The sequence below is a fragment of the Ochotona curzoniae genome, unplaced genomic scaffold (assembly GCF_017591425.1).
Source record: "Ochotona curzoniae isolate NIBS_2020 unplaced genomic scaffold, NIBS_Ocur_1.0 contig_1, whole genome shotgun sequence".
Classification (NCBI taxonomy): Eukaryota; Metazoa; Chordata; class Mammalia; order Lagomorpha; family Ochotonidae; genus Ochotona; species Ochotona curzoniae.
In genome coordinates this window covers 41,001,451-41,022,343 of record NW_024464918.1, presented here as the reverse complement: position 1 = coordinate 41,022,343, position 20,893 = coordinate 41,001,451, and positions in this window count along the sequence as shown.

Genomic DNA, 20,893 nt, shown 5'->3' with positions numbered 1-20,893 from the left:
CTTCCCAATAAATAAATAAATAAATAAATAAATAAACAAACAAATAATTTTAGAGGACAGAGACTGTAGTTGTCATAATTCAAGAAGCTGCAGTAACTGTGGCATATGTTCTCTTGGAAAAAGAGCTTGCTCCGTTCATTGCCGCTCCTGCCAGCTGGAAGCACCTTCACCTTGGCCCTTACCCTCGTACCAGCCGCCCACCTCTCTGCTTCCCAACGCCTCTTCCCGCCACTCGGGATTGGCCAAGGCTGGTTGGCATGCACACAGAGGCTCCAGGCTGTCTTTGCAGCACACCCAGCCCTTGTGGAGGAGGGAGTGGGTGTGCTAGGAAGGGGCAGCCTAGCCTGACAAGAGGCCAGAGGCAGACTTGCTAGGAAAGGAGGAGAATCCAATGCAAATCCGGAGGTCAGTGACCGAACACCATTGGCTGCATTGCATCAGGCTGGGCCTGAGGAAGAGGTGTGTGCATGTGTGTGCGTGCGTGTGTGTATGTGTGTGCGCGAGTGGGAGCCTGTTGCTATGAGCCTAGCAGGGAGCCAGAGGCAGGGAGTATGCTGTTGCCTGGCAGCGGAGGAGAACATGAGAACCCAGCACTGTCATGGCAGGTTTCACACCCCCAGCTCTGCCCCTCAGTGCTGTGCGGCTTTGATTACGGACTGTCTCGCAGATCCCAGCAGGCTGATATTTAAAGTTCTGCTTTGAGATGCCGGCAGGACACCTGTCTATTTTAGACACTGTGCCATGCACTCTGATTGTAAGTCTGAAGTTGTGGCTGTCTTCACTAATTTTTTTTTTTCTTTTCTTCACTCTATTCCCTTGCAGCGGCCTTTACCTACCTATTCAGCCATTTAAAAACAGCTTTAACAACAATGCCAAAAAGAATAGACTAGAGTTTGATTAACAGAGACATAACACAGTGTGGAGCATTCTTGTGTATTTCAGATAGCTTCTCCCATAATCAGTATTTTGGGTTGGTTGGGTGCTCGAATTGATGTTGGTACATTGTTATGAATGAAACCCAACGTTGCATTTCTATTTCTTCATTCTGTACCTAATGTCCTTCTTCTGTTCTAGAATCCTGTCCTGGACACCACATGCCATGCCAGGTGCCCGCTCGTGGGACTCCTGTTGGCTGTGACAGTTTGCCAGACTTGGCCTCTTTTGTGATAACTCTGAGAGCTGCGGTTATTGTTTGTGTATCCATGTATTACTGCATCTCAGAAACTGGCAGAGAGAGAATAAGAGCAAAAAGCAAAACAAAAAAAAAGTGTGTGTGTGTGTGTGTGAGAGAGAGAGAGATCCCTACAGGCCTGCAGCAGCCAGGGCTAAGCCAGTAGGAAGCCAGTAGCCAAGAAGCCCTACTAAGTCTTCCACATGGATGGCTGGGACTCAACTCTACAGCCGTTCACCTGCTGCCTTCTGGGGTGTGCACTAGCATGAAGCTTGAGTTGAGAGTGAAGCCGGGGCTCAAACTCAGGCACTCTGCTGTGAGACATAAATAGCCCAGAGAAATTGCCATGGCAAGGCCAAACATCTGCCCCTCCCTGGTTGATGTGAAGAGGACCGCTCAGCTATCTCGTAGCATGCCTGTTAGTTGGGATTTGTCTGATGCTGTCCTTATGAGTACACCCGAATTATGGACTTTGGAGAAAGCCATGGCATGAAAGCGCCCGTCTCCTCACATCACCGGTGCGTCCTGCCCACGTGACTCCCCGCTGTTGATACTGGCTGGAGTCACCTGGTGTGTGAGGAGTCTGTCAGGTTTCTCCACTGGAAGGTCACTTCCCTGCCTCCTCCCCTATGGAGGAACACAGCACACCGGGCACCACTCACACGCAAGGAATGCAGCATCAGTCTCAGCTCCTTGAGAACGAAGGAGAGCTTGAGTCCTTTGGCGTTTCTCTTCATGCAAGTTTTGTCTTTTCCCTCCTGTTTGTTGACTTAGGTATGTTGCAATTTGCACCAGTAGTGATCCATGGATGTTTACCTTGTCCCTGGGATTCTCATTCATTCTGGCTTTGTTTCATTCTTGAGCTTGTTTCAGCGTTGCTTGTTGGGAGCTCTTGCGGTCGACTCCTTCAAAGTGTCTTCATCCAGGGCACACGGTGTAGTGTAGCAGGTGAAGCTGCTGCCTGCAACCCACACTGGAGTAGCAGTTCTGCGTCCTTGATCCTCTGCTTCCGGCTCTACTTCCTGCTAAGGAATTGGTTCCCACTCACGAGGGAGACATGGTTTGGGTGAGCCCAGTGAGCCCATGTCGCAGGCATTTGGGCTGTGAATCAGCACATGGAAGGTCTGTGGCTGCCTCTCTGCCTTTCAAGCAGATGAAACGAAACACATAAACATCTATTTTTTTTTAAAGGGCAATTCCTTACTGTATAGCACTCTACAATTAGACTATCTTGAATATAATGATTTGAAAAAGTTTGTGGAAAAAGTTTTTGAAACAGTTTGTTCAATGCAACAGTTGGAATGTTACTTGCGGCTTCCACAGCTCACATCAGAGAACCTGGCCGTGAATATCGTCTCCACTTCCTATCCCTTTTCCTGCTGCACACGCTGTGAGATGAATCCAGCAGGATTCTTGGCTCAGCTGCCACAACTGACAATGCTGCATTCCAACAGGTAGGGGAATGGGATGCTTTGGGGAGCTCACAAGCTCACAGTGGCAAGACTGGACAATCTGGCATGAACTGACAGTGGTTGGCAAAGCTGCAAGGTTCCCCCCGCCCCCCGCCCCCGAATTAGTCTGGTTATGGTATCACTGCTTGTGACCACCGGATGGCGCTGGCGAAACTGCCAGAAGTGGTCTTCAAGGAGCCATGACCTTTGAATCTTCAAAGTCTTGGGCACACCTGGTTGAACACACCACTGGTAAGAACTGACCTGTAGGGCCTTACAATAAAGTGCAGGGAGAACAAATATACCCTATTCATACCATCCTCCTAGAAGCAATGCCCAGGGAAGAGGTGCTCACGCAGCTCACCTCCACCTGAGAAAGATACATAGTGGGGAAGCTTGGCAGTTTTGAGCTGCTGTGTGCTGGAATCCATGTGTTTCAGCAGCTTAATTTACAAGGAGCCAGATCATGGCAACCCAGGCACCAGGCCTTGGAACATCTAAGTACCTGGGCAGCTCTTGATCTTCAGGGCAAAGATCAACCATAGATACTAAGATTGTAGGGCCTATAATCTGAATACAAATCAAAGTTGGGTCTACGGATGGATTAGAATTGCTCAATATCAACCTCCTGGGATGAAGGAAGTCTTTTCAATGGATATTCAGTTGCTTAGCTTCAACGCCTGGTGACAATAGGGCTACAAATCCTAAGGGGTGAACGGGAGAGCACCCCTCCATCCATTCCCAAGACATTTAGTCCTAACGTGTAGAGTTTTTAAATGTGACCTTGTAAGAAACAACAAAACTTTTGCAGATGTGATTCAGTCAAGGAAATTCTGTGACGCACTCTGCTGGACTTTCTGGGTGGTCCCTAGATAGTGTCACCACGTCCTCTTAAGAGAAAGAGAGGCAAGGACACACTCAGAGGAGGCGATCGGGTGAAGGGTTGGGAGGAAAGGAGCTGTCAGCCAGGCAATGGCAGCAGCTGCCGGGAGCTGGGCGAGCCAAGGGCTGTGTTCTCGCTTTGGTTTTTGCCCAACGACACTGATCTTCAACTTCTTGCCTCCATATCTGTGACAGAATAAATCCTGTTGGTTTAGGTTTCCTAGTTCATAGTAATAGGTTACAGAAGCCAGGGGGACCTAACCTATCAGGAGATTATTGAGCGAGTAAGATTAAAGAAGGGGATATCATAGAAAAAAGTGGGTGCCTTGATCAAGGTGGAGCTGGAATCAAATCCCACCGGGTAAGACTTTGCACAGTGACACTAACACAGCCATGGGAGACACAAACTAAGCATGCAGCCACACCCCTTCCTGTACCAAGGCAGCCACGACTAGCCAATGCGCTCCTAAGTATGACTCACAATGTTTCCACACAGGTCTCTTGGCAGCCCTCAGAAATGTCACCAAGAATTAAACTCAGTGATCGTTCCTGTAATAACACTCATCACTATTAATTGGGCACCTGCTCCATGCCAGGTATTTTAAATAAAAAAATCCCAACCAACCAAAAACAGAGACAGTTTTCTTTTTTTTTTCTTTGCAGGCAAGGCCATTTCATCTCACGGAGTTGAAGTGCCATTTTTCAAGACACAAAGCTGATCTGGCATGCAAGGCCAGGTCTCCCTAACCCCGACCTCACCCCTCTAGGGGACCCGAGGCACTCCGTGTTCTCTGCACACTGACGCTGCTGATCTCTGCATTAAGGAGTTCGTGTGAGACACCAGCAGACCAGCAGTGGCACAAAGCCTACATCAACAGGGCGATGCTGGCTGTCCATTTCCATGCGCCAGGGAGAGCGGCACCGGGGAGAGCCTTGGCCTGGTCAGTGTGGGACACATAACCCCTTCCTGACACACCTCAGTGCCCCAGCTTGGCCTTGTTGCTTCAGAGGCAATGCACCTGGCACAAGGTCACCATGACCGAGGACAGAGCATTCCACAAAGTCAACAGGAGTTGGGCAAGGATTTAGAATTAGAAAGCCAGCACTTTTATTATTATTATTATTTTGTTTTGATGATCTTTACATAGTTGATGAGGGCACAAAGGGTCAAGGGCTACAGGAAAGTGGGTAAGACCATTGTTTCCACGTTATTATTGTTATTATTTTCTAGCTCTGGGGTAAGGGGAGCATAAAGGGAGAAGCCCCACCCCGCCTCCCATCTATCCCAGGGTCCCCGACATGGGGCATGCTCTGAGGGTCCTGCTCAAGTGGTTTTGTTAGTTCAATAGTTCTAAATTGCTGCCAATCTCGCCATTCCAAACACAATGAAATCTCTCCAGAATCCACCGGCTGACACAGTCCACCTTAGACTCTCTATTTGCCCAGATTTTCCCTGCCAGTACATGGCTGGGGTAGAGGATGGATTTGTTCTGTCCTCCATCCTGTTGTGGTACCAGGTGTCCTCTGCAGGTTCCGACAGACTGTCATGTCCTCCGTGTGCACCTGGCACTTTTTAAAACCAGGAGCTCACCAGGGACCAGTCACAGAGCACTTTTGAATGATCAGGAAGTGAACAGTCTCCTGATTACTTTCCCCGCAACCTCTGAAGACTTTTTTGTTGTTGTTTGTTTTTTTGTTTGTTTGTTTTTCTCTCTCATTTCTAGGGAGGCAGACTACCCAGTCAGAGGGGCAAACCAAACAAAATAATAACAATAAAAAACAGCAAGGGATTTAGCAGCAAACAGATTTGGATTCAATCGCTGGTTCCTCTATCCAGTGGCTGTCTCGTCTTGAACTGGGTCTTCTACCTCCCTGCGTCTCAGTTGGCCCATCTACAAAAATAGGAATTTCTATATCCATGCATGCTTTGTAGATCACATGGGCTAATATAATCAGAGAGTAGCTGAATAACCACCAATGTCCTTTATCTTGTGTGTCTCCCCCCCCGCCAAGCCCATGTCGGAGCCCATCCGCAGAGCACTCCACTCCCCCAGAAGCCCTCCCGCTGGATCCAGCATCAAGGTGAGCATTCATTGCGAAGGGCAGTGATGTGTAAGAAGGTAGATTCTGTTCTGTGAGGAGGCAACCACAGGATGGACTGTGCTAGCTCACAGCTCTCTCTGTAGGCCGGGGGTGGGATGGGAAATTTAGCAGTAAGCAGAGAAAAATATCATCCCATTTTAAAAGGCGTGAGGGAAAAGCTCTAGGGAGAATCTCCCTTTCTATTTTGGTATCAACAAGTTATGAACTGCAGGTTCTGAACACAACAGGAAAACTAGTCAGGTTGTTCCTTTATCTCAGTTCATCTCTCAGCAAATAATTACCCTCCCTCGAGGCACCTTCATTCGAACTTCTAATTATGCCATTGTTGGGTTTTATGTCAACCAAACAATAAATCAAATGTGAAGCAGGATGTCTGATCTCAATGTGCCAGGGAGTAACTTGTGGGAAGCCCAAGATATTAGGGAAGAAAATGGGACTTGGTTTCTTCCGAAGTTTTGGAGGGGGACAGGGTTCTTTTGTCTGCACTTTCTCCTCACTTGGGACCATTACGGGTACTCTAAGGAGTCGCGTGTCTTCTTCTCTCTGAAATAGACAGAATTGCATTCATTATCATTTCCCTCCAAAGTGTTGTGAGCAAAGTTAATGAATGAAGCACTATAAAATACTGGAAAAGACATGAATGTGGGTCAGCTCTTATAGCATTTGGCTTCCTTCTCTGAGAAACTATTTTAGTTATTTCTATTTATCCGAAAGGTAGAGAGACGAGAGAGAAGCTGACATCAACAATAGCCAGGGAGGGCTAGATCAGGCCAAAGCCTGGTCTTCTGGGTTTCCTCAAGGGGACAATAGGGACCTAAGTGCCTGAGAACTTGCCACTGGCTGCCTCTGGAACCAGACAGAATCAGGATATGAACCCAGCAACTCCAGCACGGGATGTGCGTGTCCTCAGCTGTGGTCCCAACTTTTTAAATCACTCATCTCTGAGAGATGTTTTGCTACCATCCAAAGTCCAGTTCCAGAGCAAGCCTTTAATCTTGTGGCCCCCTGTTCCCATCTTCCTCACTCCTGGTAACCCCCAGCTGATCCTTCATTTCTGTAAGTTGAACCTTTTTAGACCCCATATGTAAGGGAGATGGTGCAATCTTTGTGTTTCCTTTGCTAATATCCTCTGAACTCATCCTTGTTGTCACAAGGACATGATTTGCTTCTTTTGTAATGCTATTCCATCTAAATTATGTTTTCTTTTTCCGTTTGACTCTCTGTGGCCATTCAGCTTGCTTCCATGTCTGGGCTGTCGTGAGCAATCCTGCCAGGGACATGAGGATTCATGTATCGCTTTGAGATCTTGATTTCCTTTCCTTTGGGACCTAGCATCATTCTCTTGCTAATTCTCCAAGAAAACTTGGCCCACTGGGAGTAACAATGTATAGTTCCTACCACAGTCCCTGTAATTTGCAGAAACGACATGGTGTCACAACAGGTTAAATTCCAACAGGCAGAGCCAGCATCCCATGTGTGCCCTGCCGGGAGTTTTGGCTGCTCCAATGTGGGTTTCTCTCCTAACATGGAAGATGGTTAAAGTCTTTGGGCCCTGGCACCTCCAAGGTAGATATTGAAAAAGGTCCAGGCTTCTGACTTTGACCTGGTCCAAACCCCAGCTGTTGTGGCTACTTGGGGAGTCATCGGCAGATGGAAAATCTGTCCCTCTCGGTCTTTCCTGCTTTCTCTCTGGAATTCTACCTTCCAAATAAATAATAATAATAATAATAATAATAATAATAATAATAAAAGAGTTCCCTCTTCCTCATCAGCCTATCCATCTTAACATCTGGTCATATCCAATTGTGGTTTAATTTGCATTTTCTTGATGATTAGTGATATTAACAAGCTTTCATAGCCATGTGAGCTGTTTGTATGCCTTCCTTTATGAAGCATTTACACAGATCCTTTGTCTGCTTTTAATTTGAGTCATTCGTTTTCTTACACTTGAGCAGCATGCATTTGTTGTATGCTTTGGATACTAAAGCTTTATTAGATAAATTATTTACAAGCATTTCTCCCATTCCATAGATTGCTTTTTTGCTTTGTTTATATTTGTTTAACTTCACATAGCTTTTTAGTTCTATGCATTCTCATTTGCCAAAAATCGTGACTAAGACCATTCTCAAAACAATTACTCCATCTTCTAATAATTTTACAATTTCAGTTTTCATGCCCAAGTGTGCAGTCCATTTTGAATTTTTTTTTATATGTCTGGTGTGAGATGAGAATCCAATTTTCTTCTTTTAAAAAATTTACTTGTTGATTTTTAAACAAATATTTATTTATGTATGTATTTATTTATTCAAGCAACAGAGAGACGAGAGAGATAATGACAGAGATTTTCCATGAGCTTATTCACTACCCAAATGTTTGCAACAACCAGGACAGGGCCAGGCAGAGCTGGGAGGCAGGAACTCAGCCCCCGTGTCCCACACGGGCAGCAGAGTGTTACTTAAGCAACCACCTGCTGTCTTCCAGGAAGCTGGGGTTGGTAAAAACCCACTTGTCTAACAGGAAGCTGGGGTTGGTAGAACCCACTTGAATCCAGGCACTGTAACACACATCATGTGGGTCTTACTTGGCCTCTTGACTGCTAGGGCCAAATGGTTCTCCACCAACTGAATTCTCCTGCCCGTTGGATATCCTGTTTTGTCAGTGACATTCAGTGCAGAGACTATGCACTCCTCCTTGTGGGTTCTTGGCACTTTTGTCAAAGATGAGTTGCTTGTAAATGCCATGAATTCATTTCTGGACCATCCATGTTGTTCCGTTGCTGCCAATGTCTATTTTTATGCCAGTAGTATATGTCATAGCTTTGAAATAAGATGATAAATTTCACAAAGAAAGCACGTAATTTGCACAAGCTACTTTCACATGCGTACAGCTGAGAGGCAACTACAGAAGACATCAGCCTCCCATTGGCTTCCTAAAAAGAAAAATGAGGAAAATGATTTAAATATCAATTGCTCATATTTCTAAAGGAATTCTCATCCCCAAATAAATCTCAAATGGTGCGAATACGTTTTTTTTTTTTCCCTGAAATCTTTTGCAAGGAGAGAGGCTTAATTTACACCTAATTCCCTAAGTTGTGTCAAAACATGTTGACTTCCAAACTCCAAATTGTTATTCTTTCTGTTGTTTGGATTTCCATAGCTTGAAGCATATTTTGAAATCAAGAAATGTGGTGCCTCGAGCTGTGTTCTTCTTGCTCAAGAATGCTTCGTGTGTTCATGGGTTTTTCCAGTATTATGTGAATTTTGAAATTGATTTTTTTATTAGTGTACAGGCTATTATCGTAAATTTTAACAGGGATTCCACTGAATCTGTGGGTTGTATGAAGCACTTTGGGTAGTATAGACATTTTTAATGATAATCTTTCAATCCATGAACACATAATGTTTTTCTCTTTCTGTGTCATTTTTCTTTCCCAGATGCTTTAGATTTTTTTAAACATACAGACTTACACATCTTTGATGAACCTTGTTTCTAAGGATTTTATTCTTTGTGAGACAAATATACATGGAATTATTTCCCGGATTTATCTTTTAGATAGCTCATTGTGGGTGCCACTGATTTTCACACGTTTGACCTTATGTCTTGCAAATTTACTGACTTAAATGGATTCATTCTAACAGTTTTCTGCTGAAGTATTCAGTTTTCTGCAAGATTATTTTAACTTCCGACAGGTCCGTTTTAGTTTTTTTTATTCCTTTTTCTTGTCAAATTGCTCTAACTGGGATTCCCAGGACAATTTAGTTTGGAAGCAGTGAGAGAGACCCTCTGGGCAGCAGATCTTAGAGGAAAAGCTTTAAAATCGATCAGTCGGGCTGTTTCTCGATGAGGCATATTGTATTAAAGTAACTTCCTTCTGTATAGCTTTGTTGGGAGATTTTGTTTCTGTTGTTTTGTTTTTCTCGTGTTAGGATGGATGTAGACTTTTGTCAAACTTTTCTGCACCTTTTGGGCTGATCATCCAGCATTCTCTTATAATCGACCAGTGTGGTAGATTGTGTTGGATTGGCTTGATGGGCTGAATCATAAGGTTAATCCCATGTAGTCACTATGCATGATTTCAATGTGCCCTTGACTTCGGTTTACTGCTATGTTGTAGAGCACGCCTCCTTTTGTGTTCCATTATTCAGTTTTTTTTCCCTTTTTCTCTCACAGTGCCTTAGTAGAACTGTGCGATGAGGGTGATGCAGAACCTCATTAAATGCCGTTAGAGGTGTTCTTTGTCATTTTTTTTACAAGGATTTTGAGAAGTTTGGTATTGAATCTTCTGTTTACGTTTCAAAGAAATCATCCATGACACCATCTAGTCTTGGGTTTTCTTTGTTGAGGGGGGCTTTAATTGCTAATTCAATTTCCTTGCTTGTTCAAATTCTCTGTTTGTGCCTGATTCAGACCTGATATATTGTATATTTCTAGGATGTGAAAATTGAGAAAGCTGATGTGGAAAATTCAAAACAGGCCCATATGTATTTTTTTTTCTGAGAAAATCTTTTGTAGTACCTTGCATTTCATTTCTGATTTTATTTAGCTCTTCCTCCCCCACACCCTGCAGCCCTAGTCTAGCCAAGGACTTGTCAATTTTGTTCATTTTCGCAGGAAACCAATCTTGCTTCCCCCCCCTTACTATTCTCTATTTTATATATTTCCCTCCTCCCTCTTGTTTTTCTTCTTATCCTAGTATTCTACAGTGTGAAATAGGTGTTAGTCACCTTTTAATAATGTGAACACTTCTCACGAAAGGTTTTCCTCTGCTTGGTGCTTTTCTTACTGCTGCAGATTGATTCTGGGATTATTTTAGCCGCCTCTAAATGTTTCTAAATGGCTTTTCCTGTTTTGACTCCAAGAGTTGTCGAAGTCGTATATTGCTTTGTTTGAATGTGTTTGCAAATTGCCTCATGCTCTGACATTGACTGATGTTTAGTTTTGCTCTATCACAGTCAGAAAAGATGCACGGTATGATTTAGATTTTGAGTTTGATAATTGTTTTGTAACCTGCACATGATCTGTCCTGGAATGGTCACGTGTACTTAAGAACCCCTTTTGTTGGGTAGAAAATTCCGCACATGACTTTTCGACGCGTTTGATCAATGGCGCTTGTCTTGATCTGACAGGCGTCAGTTAAGCTACGGTATTGCTCTCCTCCACTCCTGTTATCTAACGTCTTTTTCATTGTCAACATTTGCTTTATGTGTTTCAGTGATCTGATGTTGACTGCCTATGTATTTGAAATGGTTGGATGAAATGACCCTTTCATCATTACATCACATCCTCGTGTGCAATCGCTTAAGTAATAATTTCTGATTTACATCACTTCTTTCTTCCCGATATAAGTATTGCTACTTTTGCCCTCTGATTGAATCATAAATTTGTGGGTGCTTTTTTCCGTCTTTTTATTTTCGGGCTGTATGAGCTGCTGAATCTGAAGTGAATCTCCCACAACCTGTCCCTGGACCGTTGTTGAATTTCTTTTTTTTCCCCCTTTTGATTTGTACAGCTATTCTTTGCTAGTTGTTTGTTCAGTTTAATCCACCTACTTCTTCTTTTTTTTTGTTTTAATTGGAAAGTCAAATATATACAGAGAGGAGGAGAGACAGAATGGAAGATCTTCTGTCCACTGACTCACTCTTCCCTGCTGATGGAAATGAAAGCAGTACAGTCACTTTGGAAGAGAGTTTATCCGTTTCTTACAAAGTTAAATGCTCATGAGTCAACCGTCTCAGTTTCTAGTATTTACCCAGATGAGTTCCATGGAGAGACCCGTATGGATGTTGGTAACAGCTTTGTTTATTGTTGTCAAAATTTGGACACAACCAAGGTGTCCTCCAATTGGCAAGTGTGTAACCTGTGATACATTCAGATAGGGGAATATTGTCCAGTGCTAAAGATTGATGAGTTGCCAAGCCATGAAAAGAAGTAGAGAAACCTTATTTGTGTATCTTAAAGATTTCTTTCTTTATTTGAAAGAATGACAGGGTGTGGAGGAGAACTAGAGAGAAATATCTTCCATCTGTTGGTTTTCTCCCCAGATTGTTGCAATGACCAGGTCTAGTCCAGGCTGCAGCCAGGAACCCAGGTTACATCTGAATCTCCCAGCAGGGATCCACACACTTGGTCATCTTCCATTGATTTCACAGGTATGTTAGCAGGGAGCTGGACTGGAAGTGCAGCAGCCAGGACTCCAACCGGCTCTCTGATAAAAAATGCCAGTGTGACAGGTGGTAGCTTAACTAACTGCACCGTAACTTCGGCCCTTTGAATGTGTATAAATGAAATGAAAGAAGCCAATATGAACAAAGACACCCTGGAAAAAGCAAGGTGGAATGTGCGCCAGGGGAGAAAGCCAATGTGGACTGGGCTGTGGGTGACGATGGTGTGGCAGTGTTGGCTCTTCAATCGGAACAGAAGTTCCGCCTCAGGAGATGCTGAGCGAGGGAGAGGCTCTGTCTTTGTGGGGACACAGGGATGCCCCTCTACTCTCTGCTCAATTTCTTTTTGGAATTTTGTCTAAAACATGAGAACTATCAAGATGTCAGGGAAATGGGCAGGTAATAATTGCTCAAGGTCGTTGGGACTGCGCGGGGTAGTGTTGCATTAATCTTGGGATATGTGCTAGTTCTCTTGATAAATCTTAAAGGCAGGGACCTAGAACCTTCTCTTTACAGAAATAGAGTAATGAGGCGTTCAAGAATTAAGGAAGCAGGTTGTCCAGGTTTTACAGAGGAGCCAGACTCAAGCATCCAACCTAGACAGTCCTCACTCTGAAACGCAGCCCATTAAATCACTGTGCTAGGCTCTGATTCTGAAGTCTAGGCCACTATTTCATGAATACAATCACAAATTTCATCCGTTTGTCCACTGCATTTGGTCAACAGGTGTGTGTCTGCTTCTGGCTGTGGTAGGCCCAATGCTGTGGGTTATTTATTCATGTTCCCTGTCCTGCAAAGTAGGAACCTTGAAATACCTGTTCTGCTCCCTAAGGCTCTGGGCACACGGGAACAGAGGATCCGGATTCTCCCCAGTCATTCCAAGGACCCCCTTCTCATTGGACCGTTTGGAAGTGTGGCACAGTCCCTTTAGTGAAATGGCAAGGTGCCACAGAATGCCAGGAAATTAAAATTAAAAATTATAAAGTACAAAACAGTGCCTGGCACAGCTTCAAGCCAATGAACCATCAATTTTAAATGAACCTGCACGTTTGCCCTGGAGCCCTGGTCCCACAGGCTGAGACCAGCTGTGTTGCAAGGTTGGGAGTGAGAGCACAGCGTATGACAAGTTCTTTTTTGCTCTCTGCAGTAGCCAGGCTTTGGGTCTGGATCTGCTGGGTCAAGGCTCTAAGTGTCCCTGCACCCTGGCCAGTGAGCTGCAGTCATTTGGCTAATGTAGTGATTGGAGCTGTGAGATCACTAGAGTTGGATGTCTGTGAATACGCGTGCAGAAGGTGTGTGGAAAAGGTGGGTTTGCGGGGGCGGGGAAGGCATGGATCTCACATATTTTTTGCAGCAAAATAAGCTTAACCCTTTTCTGTGGTCTTTGTGAATTACCTTCATTCATTTAAGCAGACCAATACTTGGGCGATTTGTTCACAGGAACCTGGAGTATTCATACTTCTCATTTCATATCAGATAGAGGTTGTTTCCTGGCACCAACTGTCCCAGACTGCCTACCTTCAGACTGGTTACTTCACTCTTTCGCTGTGTTGTCTAGGGAAAACTACCCACCCTTTCTGGAGGGAGATGAAGACTCCATCTGTAGGAAGACTACTGACCTCCCCAGCGTGATGCTGCTAAGCATTGATTTACTTAATAAAATGTCTAGATATTACCATGATCATGTATTAGAAAGACATAGAAGCAAGCTTTACGTTGTTGTCTCTGAAGGTCCTGGGAGAGAAGACCACAGGGTCACTGTGCAGAAGTCCACGGCTGAAGTAGTGGCATAAAGCCATGCTGGGGCCTGCTGCTCTGGTTGTGTAGTAAATCTAACTGCCATCAGGCACAACGAATGAGCTGGGTTGGGTTGCAACGCTATTCTGCTTGCAGCTCTAGTGAGCCCCTGAAGGATAAGGAGGGCGCCAAGTTGTAGTGCAGATAATAGACCCTTCTCTCTCTCTCTCTCTCCCTCTCTCTCTCTCTTAAAAAGAGATTTATTATTTCTTTACTGGAGAGAGAGCTCCTATACCTGAAACAGCCAAGGTCATGTCAGGCTGAAGCCAGGAGCCAGAGAATCTATCTGACTCTCCCATGTGGATAGCAAGGATTTGTGCCATCTTCAGTGGCCTGCCATGTGCCTTAGCAGCAAACTAGATTGGAAGCAGAGTACTCGGGACTTGCATAATACTCCTCTGGTACGGGCTGCAGGCATCTCAAGCCATGGCTTAACCCACTATGCCACCATACCCACCCCAAGACCTCCTGCCAGTAATATACAAAAGCATATGAGCTTTGAAAATGTGTTTACTAAGAAGTTCCAGGCACCTGGCTCTGGGTTGGCACTAGGATGCATGACCCGGAAGTTCCTGGCATGTGCGGAAGGAGATGATTGCATAAAGGACTAATTCTTACAGCAGCCAGGATGAAGGATTGTATGTCTTGAGCTATATGATTCACCCATGGCAAAAACCGTTGTTGACTCAGACCAGTGCCATGGCATAGTGGGTTGGGCCTCCGCCTGTGGCACTGGCATCCCATGAAGGCGTCCATTCAGGTCCCAGCTACTCCACTTCTGACCCAATGCCATGTTAGTGTTCCTGGGAAAACAGAGAAAGATGGCCCAAATCCTTGGGGCCCTGCACCTGTGTGGGAGACCTGGAAGAGGCTTCAGGCTCCTGACTTGAAATCAGCCCGCCTGCATCAGTTGTGGCTAGTTAGTAAAGCAGTGGATGGAAGACCTCTCTCTATCTGTCTCCCCTTCTCTCTGTAATTCTGCTTTTCAAATAAAAGTAACATACTTTTTTTCTTTTTTTAGAAAAAGTGCTATTGCCTCAATAGTATCACTTTATGAAAAAAGTTTTGCTATATTCATATTGGATACCAGAGATATCTGATAGCAGAGGGCATAAAATATGAAAAAGAGTTTCTCTTTAGCACTGAAAACTATGGTACATACCAAAGCAGGTGTACAGAGGGCTGGAGAATGGAAAACACTGGAAACTTTGAAGGAGGGCGGGGTTTGTCAGAGAACAGGACATTAGCCCTGTACTGGGCAGAGAGTGAGGGCGGGGAGATGAGACAGCATGAATGCAGGCTTGGGAGCTAGAACAGGTAAAAGATCCGACAAGGGGACATATTTGTGCATTGTGGATTAAATAGATTCCACCCCGTACTATTCTAGAACGAGTCAGAAATGTATGGGTTTGAGTCCCACCTCTGCTGCATACCGACAAAGCTTTATGTTTTTGGAACTTTCATATTTTTCTGGCATGTCAGAGGTAGGGAAGGTCTTGGGGTCACATCTTTGCTGCCTCCAATGTCCCCCACTTTTCTTCAAGCAGAAATCTTAGAATTCACTGTGTAGGAAGCACAGCTGAGGAAATGGAGGCAGCCAGCTTCGTGGGAGGCGGGGGTGTTGGCCACGGAGCAAGGTGGCTGGAACCGGAGATGAGAGTCCTGGGTGACAGCCGGCTTGGGTTCATGCTCCAGGGGGCCACTGGCCTCCATGCTTACTCCCGAGGCAAGTGAAACACAGCCCACGCCGAGGACTAAAGAGGTGTCACTGGACTCTCCCTCCTTTTCTGCCCTCCTGTCAGCCCTGCCCTTCCCCCGTCCTGTGTGGCAGGTCCCTCCCCACCCCACCTCGCCTTGCCAACAATGATCAGATCTCGCTGTCATGTGAATCAGGCAAGCTGCCAGCTGGTCAGCGCTTGCACAATGTGTGGCGCCTCCTTGCAGCATCTGAGAAAATGCAAGCTCCGTCAGGACCCCTGGGGGAAGAATAATTACAGCACACTGGCTCTGCGCCTCCTTCCCCGTAAAGGTGCAGTATAAATGGTGTTTTCCTCCGCATCCCTTAAAGAGACAGGAGAGCCTCAAGGTTTCCATTGATTGTGGATGTGTGGAAAGAAATGGGGGGCTTTGGCGTGTCCTGTCTCAGCCCGTGGAATGGCTCAATCCGGAACCCATGGTCCAGGTACGAGTCCTGGACGATGCTTGCTGCTTCACCTACTGGAGCTGCATTGAAAGATTCTAACCAGGGATGTGTAGGGAGTCTTGCAAGCTCACACCTGTGCCTCCATCTAGGTGTGACCACTGGCAATCTTGCCCTTGCAGAGTTTCTGTTCTGGTGATTTCTGAGAATGCCATGTGTATAGTTTTATAGGGGAGAAGGCATGTGAGGGCAGGTAGGCATGGAAGAGGTGAGTGGAGCTGAGGCGGGAACTCTTGAAAAGTTCAGTCCATTTGGATTTGCAGGGTTCTGGACACACACAGATCAGGAGGGTGGGGAAGAACTCCCCTGTGCAGAAATTAAAAGTCAGAAGAACATACTTCCCATTTCTCCTCCTCCTCTTCTTCCTCTTCTTTTATGATTGGGACTTGGTCAGGGCAGGCAATATAATATTGCTGTTTTTTCAGTTTAAACACTGTAGCTGATCATTTAGCAAATTGGGAAAGAGGGACCCATTTGAAGGGAAAAATTAATAACAGCAACCACCAATTGAGACAATTTGCATAAACCCGGGATGTGTCGGACCAAAAGGGATCTTGCTCATCTTGCTGCTGCATCTTCAGACAGTAAGGGTGAGGCGCGGGGTTTGCTGGGGATGGCACCAGCGGGCAGGGCACATGCATGGCACCAGCGGGCAGGGCACACACACATACAGCACCACTGGGCAGGGCACACACATATCACCAGCGGGCAAGATACATGCATGTCACCAGCTTTAAAAAGCCTTATTTTAATTTTTATTAGAAAGTCAGATTTACAGAGAAAAGAGAAGAGAGAGAAAAATCTTCCATCTGCTGTTTCACTCCCCACGTGGCCACAGCAGGATGAGCTGAGCTGATCCGAAGCCAGGAGCTAGGAGCTTCTTCTAGGCCTCCCACATGGGTGCAGAGTTCCCAAAGCTTTGGACTATCCTCAATTGCTTTCCCTGGACACAAGCAAGGCGCTGGATAGCAAGTGGAGCACCCAAGATATGAGCCAGTGCCCATATGGGATCTTGGCACATGCAAGGCGAGGGCTTTAACCACGAGGCTACTGTGCCAGGCCCAAGAGAGTGTTCATTACTAGGTTAAACACCTGCCTCTCAAGAGAACTTTTATTCCTAGGAAAGAGCTCTGTTAGCTCCACGTAAAAACAGTGACTGCATTACCAAGAAAGTGCAAAGCCATTTCAAGTGTCACTTGTTAACTGTCATTGTTGAGTTAGGGATTGGGAAGTCAAAGAATCAGTGTAGTAGCTGTCTGCAGAGCAGGAAAGAGACAAGCAAACTCAATTCCCACAGCAGAAGAGACGTAGTAAGAGAGGGGTGAGGACAACCACGCAGGGATGCTGGCAGATCTGCTTGTATTCTGCTTGAGGTGAGTGAGAGCTTCTTGGGGGACACAGGTGCAATTTCTAGATCTTGAAGTATGATCTAGGAGGCAGAGAATGGCCTGCCTGTCTTCCTGGTGTGGTGAGCAGTGAGTGCAAACCCAAGAGCCTCGGAAGCCAACAGAACATTCAAGGGACTTGGAACATGCCCGCTCATCAGCCAGTGGGAGAACTTCCGTTTGAAGGAACAAGAGCAGAAGACAAGCCATGGGCAGCTTCCTGTGCATCCCAAGGTTTCCATTTTTCTAACTGTGAACCTATTTCATCAGAAATGTAAATGGTAAAGGCAAGCGATGAGACTACTTTCTGGAAAAAAGAGAGTTTCTTCAAAGTAGTCTATGAAAATGGAAAAGCCAAACACCAGCTATAAGCAGTGAGTGTGAGAAGCTCATGGAGAAATGATTTTTAAAAGCAGAATTTTAAAATGTGTTTACACTGTGGCAATGGATATCCAAGATGAAGGACTGTTTTAACCATTTCTAAATGTAGGGCTTGGTGGTATGCATTCACGTTGCTGTGTGCACAATCATCACCCCCAGCCACTTCCACAGCACTTGCCATCTTGCAAGACTCAAGCACTGTGCCCATGCTTCTTTTCCCAGCACCTGGCAGCCTTCATCCACCTTTCTGGCTGTGTGAATTGGACTGCTGTAAGCCCCTCATGTAAGGGAGATCATACTGTATTTGTCTTCTTGTGATTCATTCCACTTAGCACAGTGTCCTCCAGTTTCATCCATATCCTATCATGTGTCAGGACTTCCGGCCTTCAACAGCAGTATCTCTAAACATTATAAGCGCAGGCACGTACCGCCTAATATTAATTCCATGAGGGCCCACGGTAGTGGTCCTGTAAGATTGCGCAGTCCTAGTTTCTGTAAATATATTTTGGGATGCTGTTCTCAAAACGAATCACCATCATGAAGTGACACATATCTATATTTGCACATTTAAACATTTTCAAAGATGTTTCAGGGACTAGCATTGTGGTATAGCAGAAAAATCTGCTGTTTGACGGTTGCCGTCCCACGTGGATGCTGATTCAAATGCTGGCTGTTCCACTTCTGACCCAGCTCCCTTCTGATGGCCTGGGGAAGCAGTGGAAGATGGTCCAGGGGCTTGCACTCATGGAGGTGTGGATGAAGCTGCTGGATCCTGGCTTTGGACCAGCTCAGCCCTGGCTGTTACAGCCATCTGCAGAGTGAACCAGTGAGTGAAACGTCTCTTATTCTCAATCTCTCTCTAAATCTGCCTTTCAAAGAAATCAATAAATCTTTTTTAAAATTGTGTATCTCTGCTAGGACAGTCAGTATGCCACTTCAAGTCTGTTGCTGGTTACATCTGAATCTGCTGCAAAGCAGAGAATGCAATCCACACCTTGCAAACCTCCAGCTCCACACACAGTTGTTCCAAACTGCCAGTTCCTCCATTCACCCTGACTTTTGATTGGAAAAGGGAAGAGAGATCATGAAAAGGGAAACCTGGCCTTTTTATAGGACCACGCACTTTCATTAGCTAGGGAAAGAAAGATTTGGACATAAATTTCATTTGCCTTTACTCTAACCTGTGAGTGCCGTGAGTGGGTGGTTAGATGTGGATGGTTCTGTGCACTTCATCCACAGCCATGCATTGAGACACAGTGTGGTGGCTCAGAGATGTGTTCCTTGTGTGGAGATGGCATGTCTGGTCCTATAGCACCAAGTGCAGAGTCACCGTTGAGGCCCATTTGTTCCTGGCTGGGGCTCAGGGCTCTGCTGACCCAAAGCATCACATGTGGGCATGAGTGGCTGGGTAGGTCATCCTTTCCCTTTTCTCTGGCAAACCCTGTGAGGGGCTTATGAGCTTATATCCTTAAGAAGAGAGATGGTGTGCTGTTGGAGAGAGATGGACGCATGACCAGTGCTCTAGCATTCCTTGTAGGCCAGGCACCAATGCCATCTGGGATACTGAAACACTTTGAGGAAAGGTAACCTGGAATTCAGCTTGATCCTCCTGCTGGCTGAAAATTAGGCAAGTATCATCCCAATTTCCCTCCTTCCAGGTTCCACCTGAAGTTCAAACTTTATCTCATTTCCATCTCCCTTACCTTCTTGGCATTCATTCTATGCTGGATTCTTCCATAGACTCTGTCTCTGCTCTCTCTGCACTATGTTTTTCCAAGGCCAAGCTTTGATTTTTTTAAAGGCTTATTTATTTATTTATTTATTTGAAAGTAATAGTTAAAGAGAGAAGGAGAGAGAAAGAGAGGGAGAAAGAGAGCCATCTGCTGATCCACTCCCCATCTGCCTACAATGGCCAGGATTGAGCCAGGCTCAAAGCCAGGAACCAGGAGCCAGGAGCCAGGAGCCAGGAGCCAGGAGCCAGGTGCTTCATCTGGATCTCCCACAATGGACCATCTTCCACTGCTTTTCTCAGCCACTGGCAGGAAGCTGGATCTGAAGTGCAGTAACCTGGGACCCAAATTGGGTGCCAGAGTCTCAGGCAGCGGCATTATCTACTACATCACATTGTCAGCTCCTCCTAAATCAAACTTTTGAGTCAAAAATAGAAATTCATACAAACAGAGAAGTCTGAGTAAGACTAGGGAAATAGAATTCATGGAAAGTCTGTGTTTGTTTATGAGGCAGGGAGAGAGTGCAGCCAGGTGAATATTCCTATCAAAAATGTTCTGATCAAAAGGCTTTCAGATTTTGGATTTGTGTTTTTATGTGTATATAGTTGCAGAGATTTCACAGATTGAGTAGTCTCATTCTGAAAATTTGAGTCATTGAACTGTTTCAAGAATCAAAGTATTTTGAATATCAACAACATTTTGGATTCAGGAACATTCTAGATTTTTGGATTAGGGACATTTAACCTACATCACAAAAGCGCAAAGAGGCTCCAATGAAGCAAGTCTCCCACTCTGAAAATGAATCCACTCTGACTGTTGTGTTTCCTGAGGTTTTCTGGGGACCTCCCATCCGCTGTACATGGGCTTATTTGCCTAATCCTCCATTTCTTTCTTCTCTGCTTTCTTCTCTGCTTTCTTTATGGAACAACACATTCTATCTGCCATAGGCGGCACTACTCTCTGCCCTTTTCATCCCAGTTCACGCAGGTGCCTCTGGGATGCCAAGCCAGCCAATGAAAGAAAGATCCATCCCACTCAAGATTTCCCATATTAACATTAGGAATAGACCATTTTATCTTTTCCATGACAGGATGATAAATGGGCATGTTTTGGTGGCTGAAGACCAGGACGAGCGAAACTAACAACCACATTGACATGGCTCTGAAACCTCTATGACAGCCAGCTGTGGCTATTGAAATGCCAGGCATCTGTCTGGACTATACCGACAGGTCACTGGAGAGAAACCGCTACTTCTTCAAGCTTAGAAGCTCCAGAGAAAGTTGAAAATCAAACGCATTTACTCTTTGTCATTTGCTTGGGATTACTGGAGAGTTGGGAGTGAACATCACAGGGAAATACAAAGAACAAATTACCATGAGTTTGTCCTCGGGGGATCCTCTGCTTACACTAATGGGACCAGGTGTTAATTTGATGACTGTCAGAGCTGGAGGGATTGGGGCCTTATCTAGTGTGAAGATTGATCACAGCGGGAATTTTTTTCTTTCTTTCCCCTTCCCCTGTCCCCCTAAAAAGACTCATTTAGGTGCCTGACACATACAGATAAAAAAGTTTCACACTAAGAAAAAGGGATTAGGGACCTGACATTTTGTGTTCTACAGCATGCTGGAACCC